The 24,123-nt window shown below is 37.9% G+C and overlaps 1 long non-coding RNA gene across 1 annotated transcript in view; it reads right to left on the reverse strand.

Annotated features, from left to right (window-relative positions):
* LOC128614169 (uncharacterized) overlaps positions 1 to 13,548 on the reverse strand; it is a 30,724-nt gene extending 17,176 nt beyond the window's left edge. Inside the window, exons 1-3 of the long non-coding RNA XR_008387003.1 lie at positions 12,155 to 13,548; positions 10,192 to 10,328; positions 9,993 to 10,072 (exon numbers count right to left, since the gene is read on the reverse strand). This is a non-coding gene — a long non-coding RNA (uncharacterized LOC128614169). The remainder of the gene's footprint in view (positions 1 to 9,992; positions 10,073 to 10,191; positions 10,329 to 12,154) is intronic.
* Positions 13,549 to 24,123: the final 10,575 nt, after the last annotated feature.

Raw genomic sequence — 24,123 nt, forward strand, 5'->3', positions numbered from 1 at the left:
CTACTACATATCCTACTACTACTACTACTACTACTACATATCCTACTACTACTACTACTACTACTACTACATATCCTACTACTACTACTACTAACTACTACTACTACTACATATCCTACTACTACTACTACTACACACCTACTACTACTACTACTACTACTACATATCCTACTACTACTACTACTACTACTACTACATATCCTACTACTACTACTACTACTACTACATATCCTACTACTACTACTACTACACATCTACTACTACTACTACTACTACTACTACATATCCTACTACTACTACTACTACTACACCACATCCTACTACTACTACTACTACTACATATCCTACTACTACTACTATATATCCTACTACTACTACTACTACTACATATCCTACTACTACTACTACTACTACATATCCTACTACTACTACTACTACTTCTACATATCCTACTACTACTACTACTACTACTACTACATATCCTACTACTACTACTACTACTACTACTACATATCCTACGACTACTACATATCCTACTACTACTACTACTACATATCCTACGACTACTACATATCCTACTACTACTACTACTACATATCCTACTACTACTACTACATATCCTACTACTACTACTACTACTACATTCTACTACTACTACTACTACTACATATCCTACTACCACTACATATCCTACTACATATCTACTACTACATATCCTACTACATATCCTACTACTACTACTACTACTACTATCCTACTACTACTACTACATATCCTACTACTACTACTACATATCCTACTACTACTACTACTACATATCCTACTACTACTACTACTACTACTACATATCCTACTACTACTACTACTACTACTACATATCCTACTACTACTACTACTACTACATATCCTACTACTACTACTACTACTATATATCCTACTACTACTACTATTACTACATATCCTACTACTACTACAACTACTACTACTACTACTACTACATATCCTACTACTACTACAACTACTACATATCTTACTACTACTACTACTACATATCCTACTACTAGTACTACTACTACATATCCTACTACTACTACTACATATCCTACTACTACTACTACTATATATCCTACTACTACTACATATCCTACTACTACTACTACTACTACATATCCTACTACTACTACTACATATCCTACTACTACTACTACTACATATCCTACTACTACTACTACTACTACTGCATATCCTACTACTACTACTATTACTACTACATACTACTACTACTACTACTACTACATATCCTACTACTACTACTACTACTACATATCCTACTACTACTACAACTACTACATATCTTACTACTACTACTACTACATATCCTACTACTAGTACTACTACTACATATCCTACTACTACTACTACTACTACATATCCTACTATACTACTATATATCTACTACTACTACATATCCTACTACTACTACTACTACATATCTTACTACTACTACTACTACTACATATCCTACTACTACTACTATACTACTACTACATATCCTACTACTACTACTACTATATATCCTACTACTACATATCCTACTACTACTACTACTACTACTACTATCCTACTACTACTACTACATATCCTACTACTACTACTACTACATATCCTACTACTACTACTACATATCCTACTACTACTACTATTACTACATATCCTACTACTACTACTACTACTACTACATATCCTACTACTACTACTACATATCCTACTACTACTACTACATATCCTACTACTACTACTACATATCCTACTACTACTACTACTATATATCCTACTACTACTACATATCCTACTACTACTACTACTACTACTACATATCCTACTACTACTACTACTACTACTACATATCCTACTCCTACTACTACTACTACATATCCTACTACTACTACTACTACTACATATCCTACTACTACTACTACTACATATCCTACTACTACTACATATCCTACTACTACTACTACTACTACTACATATCCTACTACTACTACTACATATCCTACTACTACTACTACTACTACATATTCTACTACTACTACTACTACTACTACATATCCTACTACTACTACTACTACATATCCTACTACTACTACTGCTACTACTACATATCCTACTACTGCTACTACATATCCTACTACTACTACTACTACTATTACTACTACTATATATCCTACTACTACTACTACTACTACTATATATCCTACTACTACTACTACTACTACTACATATCCTACTACTACTATATATCCTACTACTACTACTACTACTACTACATATCCTACTACTACTACTACTACTACTACATATCCTACTACTACTACTACTACTACTACTATATATCCTACTACTACTACTACTACTACATATCCTACTACTACTATATATCCTACTACTACTACTACTACTACATATCCTACTACTACTACTACTACTACTACTACTACATATCCTACTACTACTACTACTACATATCCTACTACTACTTCTACATATCCTACTACTACTACTACTACTACTACTACATATCCTACTACTACTACTACTACTACTACATATCCTACTACTACTACTACATATCCTACTACTACTACTACTACTACTACATATCCTACTACTACTACTACTACTACATATCCTACTACTACTACTACATATCCTACTACTACTACTACTACTACTACTACTACATATCCTACTACTACTGCTACATATCCTAATACTACTATTACTACTACTACATATCATCCTACTACTACTACTACTACATATCCTACTACTACTACTACTACTACTATTACTACATATCCTACTACTACTACTACTACTACATATCCTACTACTACTATTACTACTACTACATATCATCCTACTACTACTACTACTACATATCCTACTACTACTACTACTACTACTACATATCCTACTACTACTACTACTACTACATATCCTACTACTACTACTACTACTACATATCCTACTACTACTACTACATATCCTACTACTACTACTACTACTACTACTACATATCCTACTACTACTGCTACATATCCTAATACTACCATTACTACTACTACATATCCTACTACTACTATTACTACTACTACATATCATCCTACTACTTCTACTACTACTACTACATATCCTACTACTACTACTACTACTACTACTACATATCCTACTACTACTACTACTACTACATATCCGACTACTACTACTACTACTACTACATATCCTACTACTACTACTACTGCTACATATCCTACTACTACTACTACTACTACTACTACATATCCTACTACTACTACTACTACTACATATCCTACTACTACTACTACTACTACCACTACTACTACTACATATCCTACTACTACTACTACTACATATCCTACGACTACTACTACTACTACATATCCTACTACTACTACTACTATATATCCTACTACTACTACTACTACTACATATCCTACTACTACTACTACTACATATCCTACTACTACTACTACTACATATCCTACTACTACTACTACATATCCTACTACTACTACTACTACTACTACATATCCTACTACTACTACTACTACATATCCTACGACTACTACTACTACTACATATCCTACTACTACTACTACTACATATCCTACTACTACTACTACATATCCTACTACTACTACTACTACTACATATCCTACTACTACTACTACTATATCCTACTACTACTACTACATATCCTACTACTACTACTACTACTATATATCCTACTACTACTACTACTACTACATATCCTACTACTACTACTACTACTACTACATATCCTACTACTACTGCTACTACTACATATCCTACTACTACTACTACTACTATATATCCTACTACTACTACTACTACTACAACTACTACATATCTTACTACTACTACTACTACATATCCTACTACTACTACTACTACATATCCTACTACTACTACTATATATCCTACTACTACTACTACATATCCTACTACTACTACTACTACTATATATCCTACTACTACTACATATCCTACTACATATCCTACTACTACTACTACTACTACTACTACATATCCTACTACTACTACTACTACTACTACATATCCTACTACTACTACTACATATCCTACTACTACTACTACTACTACTACTACATATCCTACTACTACTACTACATATCCTACTACTACTACTACTACATATCCTACTACTACTACTACTACTACTACTACTACTACATATCCTACTACTACTACTACTATATATCCTACTACTACTACTACTACTACTACATATCCTACTACTACTACTACTACATATCCTACTACTACTACTACTACTACATATCCTACTACTACTACTACATATCCTACGACTACTACTACTACTACATATCCTACTACTACTACTACTATATATCCTACTACTACTACTACTACTACATATCCTACTACTACTACTACTACATATCCTACTACTACTACTACATATCCTACTACTACTACTACTACTACTACTACATATCCTACTACTACTACTACTACTACATATCCTACTACTACTACTACTACTACTACATATCCTACTACTACTACTACTACTACTACATATCCTACTACTACTGCTACTACATATCCTACTACTACTACTACTACTACATATCCTACTACTACTACTACTACTACTACATATCCTACTACTACTGCTACTACTACATATCCTACTACTACTACTACTACTATATATCCTACTACTACTACTACTACTATATATCCTACTACTACTACTACATATCCTACGACTACTACTACTACCACTACTACTACTACATATCCTACTACTACTACTACATATCCTACGACTACTACTACTACTACATATCCTACTACTACTACTTCTACTACATATCCTACTACTACTACTACTACATATCCTACTACTACTACTACATATCCTACTACTACTACTACTACTACATATCCTACTACTACTACTACTACTACATATCCTACTACTACTACTACTACTACATATCCTACGACTACTACTACTACTACATATCCTACTACTACTACTACTACATATCCTACTACTACTACTACTACATATCCTACTACTACTACTACATATCCTACTACTACTACTACTACTACATATCCTACTACTACTACTACTATATCCTACTACTACTACTACATATCCTACTACTACTACTACTACTACTACATATCCTACTACTACTACTACTACTATATATCCTACTACTACTACTACTACTACATATCCTACTACTACTACTACTACTACATATCCTACTACTACTGCTACTACTACATATCCTACTACTACTACTACTACTATATATCCTACTACTACTACTACTACTATATATCCTACTACTACTACTACTATTACTACATATCCTACTACTACTACTACTACATATCCTACTACTACTACTACTACATATCCTACTACTACTACTATATATCCTACTACTACTACTACATATCCTACTACTACTACTACTATATATCCTACTACTACTACATATCCTACTACTACTACATATCCTACTACATATCCTACTACTACTACTACTACATATCCTACTACTACTACTACATATCCTACTACTACTACTACTACTACTACATATCCTACTACTACTACTACTACATATCCTACTACTACTACTACTACTACTACTACATATCCTACTACTACTACTACTATATATCCTACTACTACTACTACTACTACTATATATCCTACTACTACTACTACTACATATCCTACTACTACTACTACTACTACATATCCTACTACTACTACTACATATCCTACGACTACTACTACTACTACATATCCTACTACTACTACTACTATATATCCTACTACTACTACTACTACTACATATCCTACTACTACTACTACTACATATCCTACTACTACTACTACATATCCTACTACTACTACTACTACTACTACTACATATCCTACGACGACTACTACTACTACATATCCTACTACTACTACTACTACTACCCTACTACTACTACTACATATCCTACTACTACTACTACTACTACATATCCTACTACTACTACTACTATATCCTACTACTACTACTACTACATATCCTACTACTACTACTACTACTACTACATATCCTACTACTACTACTACTACTATATATCCTACTACTACTACTACTACTACATATCCTACTACTACTACTACTACTACTACATATCCTACTACTACTGCTACTACTACATATCCTACTACTACTACTACTACTATATATCCTACTACTACTACTACTACTACTATATATCCTACTACTACTACTACTATTACTACATATCCTACTACTACTACTACTACATATCCTACTACTACTACTACTACATATCCTACTACTACTACTATATATCCTACTACTACTACTACATATCCTACTACTACTACTACTATATATCCTACTACTACTACATATCCTACTACTACTACATATCCTACTACATATCCTACTACTACTACTACTACTACATATCCTACTACTACTACTACTACTACTACATATCCTACTACTACTACTACATATCCTACTACTACTACTACTACTACTACATATCCTACTACTACTACTACATATCCTACTACTACTACTACTACATATCCTACTACTACTACTACTACTACTACTACATATCCTACTACTACTACTACTATATATCCTACTACTACTACTACTACTACTACATATCCTACTACTACTACTACTACATATCCTACTACTACTACTACATATCCTACTACTACTACTACTACTACTACATATCCTACTACTACTACTACTACATATCCTACTACTACTACTACTACATATCCTACTACTACTACTACTACATATCCTACGACTACTACTACTACTACATATCCTACTACTACTACTACTACATATCCTACGACTACTACTACTACTACATATCCTACGACTACTACTACTACTACATATCCTACTACTACTACTACTATATATCCTACTACTATTACTACATATCCTACTACTACTACTACTATATATCCTACTACTACTACTACTACTACATATCCTACTACTACTACTACTGCTACTACATATCCTACTACTACTGCTACTACATATCCTACTACTACTACTACTACATATCCTACTACTACTACTACTACTATATATCCTACTACTACTACTACTACTACATATCCTACTACTACTACTACTGCTACTACATATCCTACTACTACTACTACTACATATCCTACTACTACTACTACTACTATATATCCTCCTCCTACTACTACTACTACTATATATCCTACTACTACTACTACTATTACTACATATCCTACTACTACTACTACTACATATCCTACTACTACTACTACTACATATCCTACTACTACTACTATATATCCTACTACTACTACTACATATCCTACTACTACTACTACTATATATCCTACTACTACTACATATCCTACTACTACTACATATCCTACTACATATCCTACTACTACTACTACTACTACATATCCTACTACTACTACTACATATCCTACTACTACTACTACTACATATCCTACTACTACTACTACATATCCTACTACTACTACTACTACTACTACATATCCTACTACTACTACTACTATATATCCTACTACTACTACTACTACTATTACTACATATCCTACTACTACTACAACTACTACTACTACTACTACTACATATCCTACGACTACTACTACTACATATCCTACTACTACTACTACATATCCTACTACTACTACAACTACTACACATCCTACTACTACTACTACTACTACTACTACATATCCTACTACTACTACAACTACTACATATCTTACTACTACTACTACTACATATCCTACTACTACATATCCTACTACTACTACTACATATCCTACTACTACTACTACTACTACTACTACATATCCTACTACTACTACTATTACTACATATCCTACTACTACTACTACTACTACTACTACATATCCTCCTCCTCCTACTACTACTACATATCCTACTACTACTACTACTACTACTACATATCCTCCTCCTCCTACTACTACTACATATCCTACGACTACTACTACTACTACTACATATCCTACGACTACTACTACTACTACATATCCTACTACTACTACTACTACATATCCTACTACTACTACTACTACTACTACATATCCTACTACTACTACTACTACTACTACTACATATCCTACGACTACTACTACTACTACTACATATCCTACGACTACTACTACTACTACATATCCTACTACTACTACTACTACATATCCTACTACTACTACTACTACTACTACTACATATCCTACTACTACTACTACTACATATCCTACTACTACTACAACTACTACACATCCTACTACTACTACAACTACTACATATCCTACTACTACTACATATCCTACTACTACTACTACTACTACTACATATCCTACTACTACTATTACTACTACTACATATCCTACTACTACTACTATATATCCTACTACTACTACTACTACATATCCTACTACTACTACTACTACTACTACATATCCTACTACTACTGCTACATATCCTAATACTACCATTACTACTACTACATATCCTACTACTACTATTACTACTACTACATATCATCCTACTACTACTACTACTACTACATATCGTACTACTACTACTACTACTACTACATATCCTACTACTACTACTATATATCCTACTACTACTACTACTACTACATATCCTACTACTACTACTACTACTACATATCCTACTACTACTACTATTACTAGTACTACTACATATTCTACTACTACTACTACTACTATTATATATCCTTCTACATATCCTACTACTACTACTACCACTACTAATCCATATCCTCCTCCTCCTACCACTACTACTACAACAACCACTACAACCGCTACTACTACTACCAATACATATCCTCCTCCTCCTCCTACTAATACATATCCTCCTACAACCACTACTACTACTACAACCACTACAACCATTACTACTAATATGTATCCTCCTCCTGCAACTACTACTACTACTATTACATCTACTATTACTACAACCACTACTACTAATACATATTCTCCTCCTGCAACCACCACTACTACCACTACTACTACAACTACTATTACTACAACCACTACTACTAATACATATGCTCCTCCTGCAACCACCACTACTACCACTACTACTAAAACTACTATTACTACAACCACTACAACCACTACTACTAATACATATCCTCCTCCTCCTCCTACTACAACTACTATTACTACAACCACTACAACTACAACTACTACTACTACAACTACTACTACTACAACTACTACAACTACTACTACAACTACTACATATCCTTCTATTCCTACATCTCCTCCTCTTCTTCCTCCTCCTACTATTACTTCTCTTCTTCCTCCTCCTCCTCCTCCTCCTCCTTCTTCCTCCTCCTCCTCCTCCTTCTTCCTCCTCCTCCTCCTCCTCCTATTACTTCTCTTCCTCCTTCCTCCTCCAACTACTATTATTACTTCTCCTCTTCCTCCTCGCTGTCCTCCTCCTCCAACTACTACTAAAAATTCTCTTCCTCCTCCTCCTTCTACTACTACTGATAATAATTTCTGTGGTGCATTTCCAAAGCCCAAGACCCCTTTACAAATTCACAATCACAGTGTGTAATACACAAACTTTAACAAACACGAGTTTGATTAACACAAACCTGACATTATTTATCTTTTCTTTTTTTACCTTTTTGTTGAACTTACATGTTTTACTTCTGCATTTAATTTAAACACATCTATCTTAGTTAAAGATTAAACAGATGAAAATTCTCACCATCCATCAGAGTAAAATGATCCCTAACAGGCTCTGGGTCGAACAGCAAGTCTAGAGGTGTGTTCTCATTAGCCATCTCTCTACAACACAGAGGAATAACACACACTTTACCCACTTGTACTGTAAGAGTATACAGTGTGTGTTTGTCTTTCCCCATGTTGAAAGTGCACCGTTAATCCACATGCTCATTAATTCCTACCTTTCTATAACGGGTGCGCTCAGAGCTCCTCCAATCAGAACCGAGACCAGAAACCACCTTATTAAAGTGTTGCTTTTGAGCAGCATGATGTCCCAGGAACTTCAGTGTGATGAAGATGGTCCTCACTGCAAACCTGACTGTGATGTAATAGACAACTTTACAGCAACACAATGTCACTCAAGTGCATGGTTAAAAATTCCCTAAATAATGATCCCTCTGTGATTTTCTCCTTCAGGATTATACATTAGACCTGGGACATACAGTCTTTAATCGGGAGGTTTGATTAAAACTCCTTACGTCCACTTTACCCGGTGAAATGGACCCGTGAGTAAAACATTTTTGGCTGCAAGGACATGAAGAGACAGCCGGACTTTCCTGACAGGCTAGCATCGGACTGGTTAATGAACATTTCATCAACGTTTGATAGATAAATCGATTTCTTACAGCAGAACCATATCTTCAATAATAAGCGATGTAATGAACCCTAATGTTGAATGCTGCACAGATAAAGAGCTTGGAATGGTAATATTGAATCTGACAGTTCTGTGATTTTAAGATATTTCAAGTGTCGTACGTTCAAAGCAGATATGCCTTTCCAACTTTAAATGATAATTACATCACATGTTCATGACATGGGCTTTTGTTCTTTCTTTCTCAAACACACAGAGAACCTCATATAGTTCTGTGTGCTTTTATGTTCATCCAGATTTCTGTTTTTAAATCTGGTTCATTTTATTTTCAGTGTTTTGACCTATGTGAAGGAGGCTGTAGAGGAGCTGAGTGAGCATAATAATAATAATAATAATAATAATAATAATAATAATAATAATAATGACCATCTTTTTTCAGCAACAATTTCATCAACAACAGTAACAATAATAATAATAATAATAATAATAATAATAATAATAATAATAATAATAACGTCAACAACAATAATATCAACAGTAATAATGATAATGATAACATCAATGACAACACCAACGACAACAACAGTAATAATAATAATAATAATAATAATAATAATAATAATAACAATATTAATAATAATGACCATCTTTTTTCAGCAACAATTTCATCAACAACAGTAACTATAATAATAATAATAATAATAATAATAATAATAACGTCAACAACAATAATATCAACAGTAATAATGATAATGATAACATCAATGACAACACCAACAACAACAGTAATAATAATAATAATAAAATAATAACAATATTAATAATAATGACCATCTTTTTTCAGCAACAATTTCATCAACAACAGTAACAATAATAATAATAATAATAATAATAATAATAATAATAATAATAATAATAATATAGTAATAACAACAATGTCAACAACAATAATAACATCAACAGTAATAATGATAATGATAACATCAATGACAACACCAACGACAACAACAACAACAGTAATAATAATAATTGATTTGATCACACTGCGTGTTTAACTGTTTCTGGTTACGGACGGTGAAGGAGGAGCAGGGGTGTAGCCATCATTTCAGATTGTGTGTGTGTGTGTGTGTGAATGTCATGGGTATTATTTTTCTCTGACCTTTGTCTAATTGTTGGGTTTTTATCTCTTCTTGCACTTAATCGGCTTCATATGCAATTTATGATGGTGTACTTGCATGTTCTATTGTGTATTGCCCTGTATTATTTCAGATATGGATTAGTGTTTAGTGTACATTGTATTGCGTTTACAAAGAAGTCACTCAAACCAAGGAGACCTCATATCAGTACAATAACATGATATAATATATAACATGCAACACTGCCTGATCCAGACATACAAATCCCAATTCAATAATTCATCCTATTCTAATGGGAAGGACACAGATGTTTAACACATCTGTAATAAAAAAATAAATGAAAACAGGCAGCGTTTAAAAAGAAATATGGAGTAATATATAAAGTCTAAAGCTCCTATAATGTAATCAGTAACTCACTTCCTTGTAGAAAAACCTGCACTTGAGACTCCTCTCTGTTTTTAACCGGTTCCCTGTGTTACTATAGAAACGAGCAGAACTTGCTTTTTTTGTTGTAGTTTGTTTTTTTTTTAGATCTCGCGATAGCTAAAGTTATTTCCCCGAGATCACGTTACAGTGGCATTCTAGCATTAGAACCCACAGTCACACGCGGTTCTGCGGTAATTACACCCTGTTTCTGAAGACTTTCATCACCGTTTGTGTTGTATGCCGCAAAAGCATCTCTCAAAGGTCATGCGGTAACCATGGACACGTATTCGGCAATACTTAATCAAACACACTCATCTCAAGCAGTGTGTGCGGGGGAAAAAACCAAAACATTCACATGTCAAACCCACCTACTTAATAATTACAGATATAATCATGAGGAAAAAGAACAAAAACAAAAGTAATCTTGTACCTAATGCACCTTTAATGGAAATTCTGTCCTGTTTAAATTGCCGCTACAACACAGAGTACTCTGGTGGAAAAGTTAGTCCCGACTTGGCCACTAGAGGTCAGTGGTGTCACTCAGGAGCCTCAGTGGGCCTGCTGTACCTGCTGTACGAAGGACATGGATATAAACTGTGGCGTCGTTTTTGACTTTTCATTTAGTGCAAGTTTTCTTCCCTTTCATAAGACAAAATACAAAACATTATTGAAACACGTCTGAAACACGATTCATTTTGGAGCATACTTTTATTCATGGCATCAATAAATCTTGAAAAAAAAACAAAAAAAAAACATCCTTCTCCAAATTCATCATCAACGTATTCTGGTCTAAAACCAGGCCTCATTTATCAAGCTGGATCGAACCGTCTGTAAATGGTTTGAACGAGCTTTTCCAGAACAAATTTACTATTCATGAGTGTAAACGCATAAACGAAGACAAACGAGACCAGTCGTTCGGTTAAAATATGCCGCTGTATGAAAGGAAGACGGATTCGTGTGGTGTATAAGTTGATTCAATTGGCTGCTACGTTCCTTTAATGATGCGCAACACTTTTAGAGCCAGCCCTACAGTACAGCAGGTGAAGGATAAGTGACACATCTGGAATGTCTCAAGCTGCAATGCGTTACCCAGCACGGTGGGTGGTGGGGAACACCCTGGACAGGGTGCCAATCCATTGCAGAGCACAATCACATACACACTACGGACACTTTAGACACACCAATCAGCCTACCATGCTTTGGACTGGGGGAGGAAACCGGAGTACCTGAGGAAACCCCGACAGCATGCAAACTCTGCACACACACACACGGCCCCGGCGGGACTCAAACCCCCGACCCTGCAGGTGTGAGTGAGGTGAATGTGCTAACCACTAAGCCACCGTGCACCCCAGCTCAGGTTACCATCACCGTGATAAGTTCACATGCTCTCCCCGTGTCCGTGCGGTTAGCTCCCGCATCCCAGAAAATACACCAGTCATTTTTTTTGTTTTATAGAGAACTGTGCACAGCCTATCAAAAACAGCGTACGCAAATGTGTTCGACTTGCCGAATTACTGGAGAACGCAGTTTGAGGTGAGTGTGTGACGATAGAGTCAAGTGTTTTACATGATGCTAAACTAGCGGGACAAGGAGAGCATCACAATATTTTGGGGTAAAAAATGTTTAACGAGGTGATTTTTCCCCCCACAGTGTTCCAGTCGAATGCCATGCGATCATTCGTCTTCCTTTATGGAAGCATGCTGGATGTGGGCAGAAGATTTTTAATTCAAAGCCATAACATCTGTTTCATTTCACTAACACATCATTATGAGGAACAGAAAGCCTGTTTGTAATATCAGACCGGTCTGCTCTGGTTACCGCTCTGGGTTCGGATCATGTCCCCGTTAAGACCGTTTAAAAGACTGAATTGTTAGTTCTTTAATTATACAACATATGTCGTATGTTTTTAATTATGCACGTCCAATTACTTTAAGTCATGTCTGGCTAATGTGAGCTTGATACGTAGTTTTATGAAAAGTAGGTTTACTAACTGGTTGATAGAAAGAAAGTACGTTCTTAAACAGTTTTAACCTATATATCAAAAAAATAAAAGTTAAAATGTCCCCTTTTTCAAATATCTCTGTCCTGAGGAACATCATCCAGCTCCTCCGGGGGGATCCACAGACCCTTTCCTTCTGGCACCAGTGAATACTGGGTTGACGACGCCTTCCAGTGCGTTGTGATGGTGTTATTTATTCATATTTAAGTTGCCTCATTTTAACACAAAGAAGCAACTCTACTCTCCGCTTCTCCAAGATGGCCGAACTCCTTACATTATAATGGAGAGTGGCTCCGGCCAGTCAGTGTTAGATCAGCTGTTTAGCAGAAACTTGACTTGAAACAGTAGTTGCAGTTAATTGGACATGATTTGGAAAGGCACACACCTGTCTATATAAGGTCCCACAGTTAACAATGCATGTCAGAGCACAAACCAAGCCATGAAGTCCAAGGAATTGTCTGTAGACCTCCGAGACAGGATTGTATCGAGGCACAGATCTGGGGAAGGGTACAGAAACATTTCTGCAGCATTGAAGGTCCCAATGAGCACAGTGGCCTCCATCATCCGTAAATGGAAGAAGTTTGGAACCACCAGGACTCTTCCTAGAGCTGGCCGCTCGGCCAAACTGAGCGATCGGGGGAGAAGGGCCTTAGTCAGGGAGGTGACCAAAAACCCGATGGTCACTCTGACAGAGCTCCAGCATGTCTCTGTGGAGAGAGGAGAACCTTCCAGAAGAACAACCATCTCTGCAGCACTCCACCAATCAGGCCTGTATGGTAGAGTGGCCAGACGGAAGCCACTCCTCAGTAAAAGGCACATGACAGCCCGCCTGGAGTTTGCCAAAAGGCACCTGAACGACTCTCCTGAACGAAACAAAATTCTCTGGTCTGATGGCCTTAATGGCAAGTGTCATGTCTGGAGGAAACCAGGCACCACTCATCACCTAGCCAATACCAGTGAAGCATGGTGGTGGCAGCATCATGCTGTGGGGATGTTTTTCATCAGCAGGAACTGGGAGACTAGTCAGGATCGAGGGAAAGATGAATGCAGCAATGTACAGAGACATCCTTGATGAAAACCTGCTCCAGAGCGCTCTGGACCTCAAACTGGGCGAAAGTTCATCTTCCAACAGGACAACGACCCTAAGCACACAGCCAGGATAACAAAGGAGTGGCTACAGGACAACACTGTGAATGTCCTTGAGTGGCCCAGCCAGAGCCCAGACTTGAACCCGATTGAACATCTCTGGAGAGATCTGAAAATGGCTGTGCACATTTAATCCATTTTGGAATAAAGCTGTAACATAATACAATGTGAAAAAGTGAAGCGCTGTGAATACTTTCCGGATGCACTGTATGTGTATATATATATATATATATATATAATATATATATATATATATATATATATAATATATATATATATATATATATATATATATATATATATATATATATATATATATATATATATATATATATAAGATAGATAGATAGATAGATAGAGGAGGTCTGAGGTGTTGGTTGAGGAGGTCTGGGGTGTTGGTTGAGGAGGTCTGAGGTGTTGGTTGAGGAGGTCTGAGGTGTTGGTTGAGGAGGTCTGGGGTGTTGGTTGAGGAGGTCTGAGGTGTTGGTTGAGGAGGTCTGGGGTGCAGTCGCTGTTCCAGTTCATCCCAGAAGTGTTCAGTGGGGTTCAGGTCATGGCTCTGTTCAGGATCCTCGAGTTTTTCAACTCCAACCTTTATGGATCTCGCTTTGTGCACAGGAGCATCATCATGCTGGAGCAGGTTTGGACCTCTTAGTTCCAGTGAGGGGAAATGATAAAGCTACAGCATACAGAGATGTTCTATATAATTGTGTACTTACAACTTTATGGCAACAGTTTGGGGAAGAACCTCTTATGGGTGTGATGATTACAAATGTTCGACCACATAGTCACATTTTTTACAACAAAACTGTGTTGATTAAATTGTTTCTTTGCCTTTCAAAGAACATATGAGAGGTGATGAAAAATGATTATCTGAAATTTTTCAGTGTCTCATCCTCGCTCCTCGCTTCTTCATAAATTCCTGCTTGACAGCTGAAACAAAAGCTCTTTGTAGCTTCAGAAGAAGAGAAAAAAAATTACAGACCTTTTCCTGTCTTGGCTTGGTGCCAAGCCACTATCACAGTGCAGCGTCTTTATGAGTATAAAGGATTTATATCGGCTCATAAAACACCCATCTAACCCGCCGTCACTGGGAAAAAGGTGAGTTTGTGTTGCACAAAAGATGACAACTTCAAAGGCTTGTCTCTAGGCTTGGCTGTGGGACAGAACTAAAATAGAGCAGGTGTGTTTATTTTTTTAGTAATCTTTAGGATAGCACTAGCTTCAATGTAAATCATATGAGTAGCATTCAGGATATTATCATTAATCTAGATAAACATAAGCAACTAGATAATCTTTTAATGCTCGGTGCAAACATCTTGCAAACATCTGTGAAGGTTTTCATACAGTAAGTATACCCAAACTCAGGAGCATTAAACGTTCAGGTCAACACTCAGCAGACTACACGTGAAGGACACTGAATCGAGGACGAATATGTCCGAATTCTGAACAGTGCAAAAGGGAAAGAGAATCAAACCATGCCTGAAAAGAGTGGGGAAATCTGGTACCTGACTTGCTCAGTGGTTACAGTTCCTGAATGTGTTGAGAACATGAAACAGAAACAGGAAACAAGTTCAAACCTACAGACATGATCTCCAAGGTGTGACATCCCACACAGAGGTGCAAAACACAAATCCAGCTGGTGCGTCTCACTAGCAGTAGTATTGTCCGAAGCATTTTACGAGCTTGCTGAATCTTCTCCAGCTTGAAAACACATCAAACATATATATATATATATATATATATATATAAAATAAAACTGCCTGAGGAACATCTCGACAGGGTTAAGCTGCTTTCTAACCATAACCCTAAACCTAAACCTAACCCTAGAGATTAACAACTCTTACGGCTCCACTCAGATGCTTTTGGAGACAGTTTTGTAGTCTTGTATTTAACTAGGTTTCACACACACACACACACACACACACACACACACACACACACACACTGGGTTTTACAGAATATCATTTTTGTCCTGTACAAAGCTATCAATTAGGAAAGCTGTTCATGCAGCTGGGCAATAAAACCATATTCTATTGCTTTTACGAAGGTGTTGAGTTGTTTACTGTCTGTGTGCAGGAGACACCATGATGCTTTTGAAAATAAATAAATAAATAAACAAATAAATAAATCTTATTATCGCCACATTGCTCAAAGATGCGTATGTTTGGGAGCAATGCTTGCTGGGAATGTGTGGTCCCACACAGCTAGAGCAGTCGTAGAAGCAAGCCGACTCCAGGCAGCAGGGTGTTCATGCATCATTATTTTTTATCATTTTATTCATGATAAAAATGTTACATAACCCTGAAAAAAAAAAAACTGACTGAGATGAAGATGTTTTAATCTCAGTGCAGCATCTGAACACGATAGCTCTCTAAGACAATAACAAATAATAAGTGATGTTTCTTCAGTGGTGTATGATCATAGCATTCTTGTTTCAGCCGTAAAGTCTAGTTCGGTTTTGGCTGTAGTGGTTTCCGCAAACTGCATACACACATTCCCAGGACTCCTCTGAGACATTTTATGGAAAACAAAGCAATTATGCACAGCAGCTTCACCAGTGGCGGTTTCACCGGCTATAAACAATAGGGCACAAAACATCTGAAATATCTCCCATGCCTTGTCTCATTCATTTTAATTCATATGTGTTCATTTTCATGAAGCAGTACCGCCACTAAACAGCAGGACGCACTCTTCCTCAGCATTTACATTGTTTTCCTGTAAATTGACAACAAATACATTTATAAGTCTTTTTTAACTCTTAAGAGAGAAGTTTAGCTACAATTCTTACCAAAAAAAAAAATCTAAATAACTTTTCCATCCATCCACCCATCCATTTTCTGTACAGCTTATCCTACACAGGGTTGTGGAGGAGCCTGGAACTAATCACAGGGAACTCTGGGCAGGATGCAGGGGACACCCTGGACAGTGGGCCAGCCCATCGCAGGGCACAATCGCACACACATTCACACACTATGGACAATTTGGAAATGCCAATAAGCCTACCACGTATTTCTTTGGACTAGAGGAGGAAACCGGATTACTCTGAGGAAACCCCCAAAGCAAGAGAACATGCAAGCTCTATGTACACAGGGCACAGTCGGGGTTCAAACCCCCAACCCCAGAGGTGCGAGCAAACATACTAAAGCCACCGTGCCCCCAAAATAACCTTTCCATTCTGATTTTACAAAACTGAGAGGACCTACAGTATAGGTTTCTTGTGTCAAAAGGATGTTCAGTATAAGCACATTATGAACAGGAGTCCAGAGATGAGCACAGGTCTTTATGATTACAGCAACAGTTCCTAGAAGGAAACTGTCAACAGTACACAAGTAAGATTATTCACTGAAGCTCCAAAAATCTCCAAGCAGATGTAGAGAATCAGCATATGGAGCTTGTTTATTGTTTATAGCATGTACTGGAACATCCAGAGAGCAAGGCATTACAATAAACCTAGAGGTAGTAAAAGCATGAACTCTTAGGTTTTCTGAATCTCATAACAATATTTCTTAACTTAGCAATGTTTCTGAGACAAAAAAAGGCTGTTCTAGTAATATTATCTACACCTACTATAACTGAGAGACTGGAGTAAATATTCAGATCCTGGTCTATCGCTGCTGAACATGATGTAACTGAAAGGCAGAGACCTGAAGCAAGAAAGAGCCATTCCTCTAGCTCTGACGAAATTTACTAGTCTGTCTAGAACAATAAATATTATGATCTAGTGTGGAAAGCTGCACTGAGATCAAGCTAGAAGGCACAGCCCTGATTGGAGGCCAGTAGTAGGTAATTTACCACTTTAACCAGCGCTGTGTCAGTTCTGTAGGGAGGCCTGAACCTTGACTGAAAGATTTTCTGTACGATTCCTAGGCAAATATGAGCTGGCTAAGCTACAAACTTTTCCAGGATCTCCAAGATGAAGGGGATGTGTACTACTTCCATGCAAATTCAAAGACTACCAGTTTAGTTTAACATGATTTGATGAGTGGTCTGTTTTAAGGTGTGAGTGTGATCATAATACCAGGGTGCTACCTTGAGCTCCCTAAATTATTTTTCTTGGGCTAGTTTAAATATATACTCAGTGGCTGCCAAAACCGTGTATGTAGCAAACAATCTGAATTAAATATAAGAAATTTCTTCAAAGATTGGGAGAGGGAAACGGGGCAGTGGTGGCTTGGCAGTTAAGGCTCTGGGTTGCTGATCAGGTGGTCGGGGGTTCAAGCCCCAGCACTGCCAAGCTGCCACTGTTGGGCCCTTGAGCCCCTTAACCCTCAACTGCTCCAGGGGCGCTGTATCATGGCTGACCCTGCACTCTGACCCTGCACTCTGACCCCAGCTAACCTGACATTCTGGGCTATGCGAAGAAAAGAATTTCACTGTGCATATGTATATGTGACCAATAAAAACTCATCATTATCATTATGGAGTGTACATCAGAAATGTCTGCGCACCATAGTGACCTTCCCCATGCAAAGGCTAAGAAAAATGAGAAAAATATGTCTCCCTCAGGTTTCTCCCCTAGTCCAAAGACATGCGTTGTCATGCTGATTGCCACTTCCAAATTGTCCATAATGTGTCAATGTGTGTGTGATTGTGCCCTTTGATGGGTTGGCACCCCATCCAGGGTGTCTCCTGCATGGGTTAGGTTCCATGCTCCCACATGACCCTGTGTAGGATAAGTGGTACGGACAGTAGACGGATGGATGGTTGGATGTTCAGTGATCATTTTAGCTAACTAAAACTATTTGCAGGCAAAATTTTTGATGAGCATAATCGGTAGCCATTTTTGCCAGTTTTGTCTATCGTCAGTTACAAGCCTCTCCCCTTTATATTCCTCACTGTGAGCACACCACACTGTAAAGTAAGCATACAACTTGACAGATATTCCTTGATTGCTATTCTTTAAAAGCTGTAGAGAGGGGTTTTTTTTCCATTCATGTGTGTCTTGCATTGAATTTGAAGCGGCATGGTGATGGAGTGTATATCTGTGAGAGAGCCTTTTTTTTTTTTTAAATAGCCAAGTCACATCTTGTCATTTGTTTTATTTTTTTTTTAATTCCAGCATTCCCTCAGTTCCCACCTTTTCCCTTTTAAAGAACCTTGCTGTAGGGGTAGCACAGGTGTGTGTGTCTGTGTGTGTGTGTGTGTGTGTGTGTGTGTGTGTGTGTGTGTGTGTGTGTTTGTGTGTGTGTGTGTGTGTTCGTGAGCACAAAGAGCACCTGCAGTATGGAGGGATTATGCAGGTATTGACCACGGCATGGAGGACAATTCAACCAAATCACATCAAAGAGTCTTTTTTTTTTTTTCCTTAAACAATTTAAACCCCGGTGTTTGACTTTAGATTCCCGTTCGTGTTTGACAATAAGAATATGAGATAATTCTGTGGTATTTTACAGAAGCGTACCTTTGCCATCTATTTACTTGATCCTTTTATACAGGTATTTTAGTAACTCATCGTTAGAAACGTATTTAGATCGTTGCGTAGAGGGTTTAGTTGTTTTAAAAAAAAATTATTTTATGGGATTTTATCCATGCTTTCTTTTTATTTAGACTGAATGCAGCATTTTTAAATGGAAAGTTTATGTGTGTTTCATTTTAGCTGCATTTTAAACGTATAACGTTCGACTCTGCTGATGATTTGACATCTCTGTTTCTACAGTTCTGACCGTGCCCTTGTGCTGCTGCCTCTTGCCAAGTTTTTACTGTGGTTTTATTGTGCTGTTTTCTGGCTGCACATGAGCTCCGACAGGCCCGAGTTTGATCGTAGACTTCCCTTGCCTTGGCTTTCCAGGCATGTGGGTTTTTTTTTGTTGACTGCTGTGTGGCTTGCCCTGTCAGATCTGCACACTCTACTGCTCTTGATGTTGGGACGTAAACTCGTTCTGCTCTGGTTTTTCGACACTCTGCTTGCGTTATTTGGTGCCGATGTTCTCGGTGGTCTTGACCGTGGCGCCACTTCGGGCCTGTGTTGGCTTTGTGCTCCGTGGAGCAGTTTGGAGTACTAGTGTAGTGGTGTTTGTGCCGGTAAGCAGATAAACCATTATCCATTATCCATCCATTATCATGGTATATCTATCATACATCATACCAGTATATCACCTCTAACCATGGTTTAACGGACCCTAATATAAAAAAACTAGTGACTGGATTTAATAATTGCCTGTTGTAGCAAACTATCTGTAAACCTGACCTACTGATGTGCGCGCTGTTGAGGGTGAAGATGCTCCCCGTCGGGAGGAACATTAACACCGTTCGGTCTCTGTTATTACCCGACTGTTATTATTCCGCCTCATTATTTCACCCCCTGTGGGATGCGTACAGGAAAATCCCGACTGCACTGAAGAATCGTCTGGGTGGTGTCAGGAGGTTCACGAAAGAAAGACTAGAGCAAGACATCAAACAAGAGCAGAGCAGAGCAGAGAGAGAGAGAAATGTGGAACGAGCGAGGGTGGACGGAGAGAAAAGTAAGTACAGTAATAAGAAGAAATAGAGAGCCGAGGAGAACCAAAGAGCTAGAGAGAGCACACGGATCAAAGGCGAGTGTTTGAAGAGAGTGAAGAGTTCATCCAAAAACACAGATCTGAAAACAGATAGGACGAAGGTTTTTTAATAAGTTTAACGGTGATAAAGATTTGTTATCCGTCTTTTCTTTCTGCCTCATTTTCTCTGTTGCTCTGACTCCCTGAAAACGGGGAATCTGACTCCTGTTTATTTGCCTTTGTGTGTAATGGCGGGTGTAAACTGGCGAGAGGCGGGTGCGCTCTGTAATTATAATATTTTGGTCGCCCTGTTCTTCATATTTTCTGTTCATGGCTGCTGTGTGAGGTCAGAGACCAGCTCTATTTATATCCACCATCAAGCGAGGGTGCTATTAGTGGTAGAGCTAATATAGAGTACTGATGTAATCATGTGTGTGTGTGTGTGTGTGTGTGTGTGTGTGTGTGTGTGTGTGTGTGTGTGTGTGTGTGTGTGTGTGTGTGTGTGTGGACAGTAATATTATACCTAATATTATATCATGTGGAGTGTGTAAAGGTATATGCAGAGACTACGTTATCATCCCGATCACATCCAGCGTGCCAAGGAACAGACCATCAGGCTGAGAAAGAACACACTTCTCTTCCAAGTTGTCTTGTTTTGTTCTGTTTGATTCTTTTTTTTAGCTCTGCCATAGCTTTGGTCCTTTTTTTGTTTTGTTTTAATAGAAACCATGTGTCCTACAGTGTCAGGATCCGCACAGGGCCGTCTGAGTGAGATGCTGAACAAGTCAAAACTGAGCTGAGCGTGTGATGATTTACGTACAGTCTTGTGAAACATGAGATGGTTTATTTTAAAATGATCTTTTTGAAAAGATTGCTACTTTGTGTAATCTGTTAAGTTGTGCGTGCGGTTAGCAGGCGTGTGTTGTACTGTGAGCTAGTTAGGATATGAAAGAGACTGACACGTGTATGTATTGCGCATTATTTCATGATTTCATGATTTCATTTTAATGTTAATGAAATAATAGATCAGAGTATTTTATAGTGCGATAGTGTTTAGTAAATTACTGTGGGTGCAAAATGAATCTATTTGGAGTGACCTCACCCAAATTTCCCCCTGGGGATCCATCCATCCATCCTTCCATCTGTCCATCCATCCTACCATCGGTCTATCCATCTATCTGTCCATCCATCCATCTGTCCATCCATCCTACCATCAGTTTATCCAGCCATCTGTCCATCCAGCCATCTGTCCATCCATCCTACCATTGGTTTATCCATCCATCTGTCCATTCATCTGTCCGTCCATCTATCTGTCCATCCATCCATCCTACCATCGGTCTATCCATCCCTCCCTCTCTCCATCCATCCATCCATCCATCTATATGTCCATCCATCCATTCTTCCATCTGTCTATCCATCCATCCATCCATCCATCTGTCCATCCATATGTCCATCTGTCCATCCATCCATCCTACCATCAGTCTATCTATCCATCTGACCATCCATCCATCCATCCATCCATCCATCCATCTGACCATCCATCCATCCATCCTACCATCAGTCTGTCCATCCCTCCCTCTCTCCATCCATCCATCTATGTGTCCGTCCATCCATCTGTCCATCCTTCCATCTGTCTATCCATCCATCCTTCCTTTGATCTGTCCATCCATCCATCTGTCCATCCATCCTACCATTGGTCTATCCCTCCCTCCCTCCCTCCATCCATCCATCCATCCATTTGTCCATCTATGTGTCCATCCATCCATCTGTCCATCCATCCATCCATCTCTCCATCCATCCATCCAACCATCTGTCTATCCATCCCTCCCTTCATCCATCCATCTATATGTACATCCATCTGTCCATCCGTCCCTTCGTCCACCATCCATTTGTCCGTCCATCCATCCAGCCATGTATGTTTTTAAAACATACATTTGAGAATTCCACACATTTTCTCTCTCTCTCTGCTTCCATCTCTCTCTTTCTCTTCTTCTCTTTCCCTTCATTGTATCTGCTTTGGGTCTGTGTATCATCCCTCTACTATTCCTCTCTCCTTTGATGCTTCTCTCTCTAGCTCTTTCTTTCTGTCTCTCCCTTGCTTTCTTTTTCCCTACAGCATTTAATGTGAAGACCTGCATCTTTGTGTAAAATTAGGCAGAAACTTTGAAAAATAACTGAATGGTACTGTAATTGCAACTGGGCAAGTGACATTCTGTCCCATTGTTCCTTTCGAGAAACAAAGAGGGTAGGATAGCAAGCTAGGAATAGCAGTGGGCAGAAAAAAAAATATCTTCTTTCAGCATCTTGGTGTAATAAACTGCTAGCTGTTTAATATC

This window comes from Ictalurus furcatus, chromosome 10 (assembly GCF_023375685.1).
Source record: "Ictalurus furcatus strain D&B chromosome 10, Billie_1.0, whole genome shotgun sequence".
In the NCBI taxonomy this organism is placed as follows: Eukaryota; Metazoa; Chordata; class Actinopteri; order Siluriformes; family Ictaluridae; genus Ictalurus; species Ictalurus furcatus.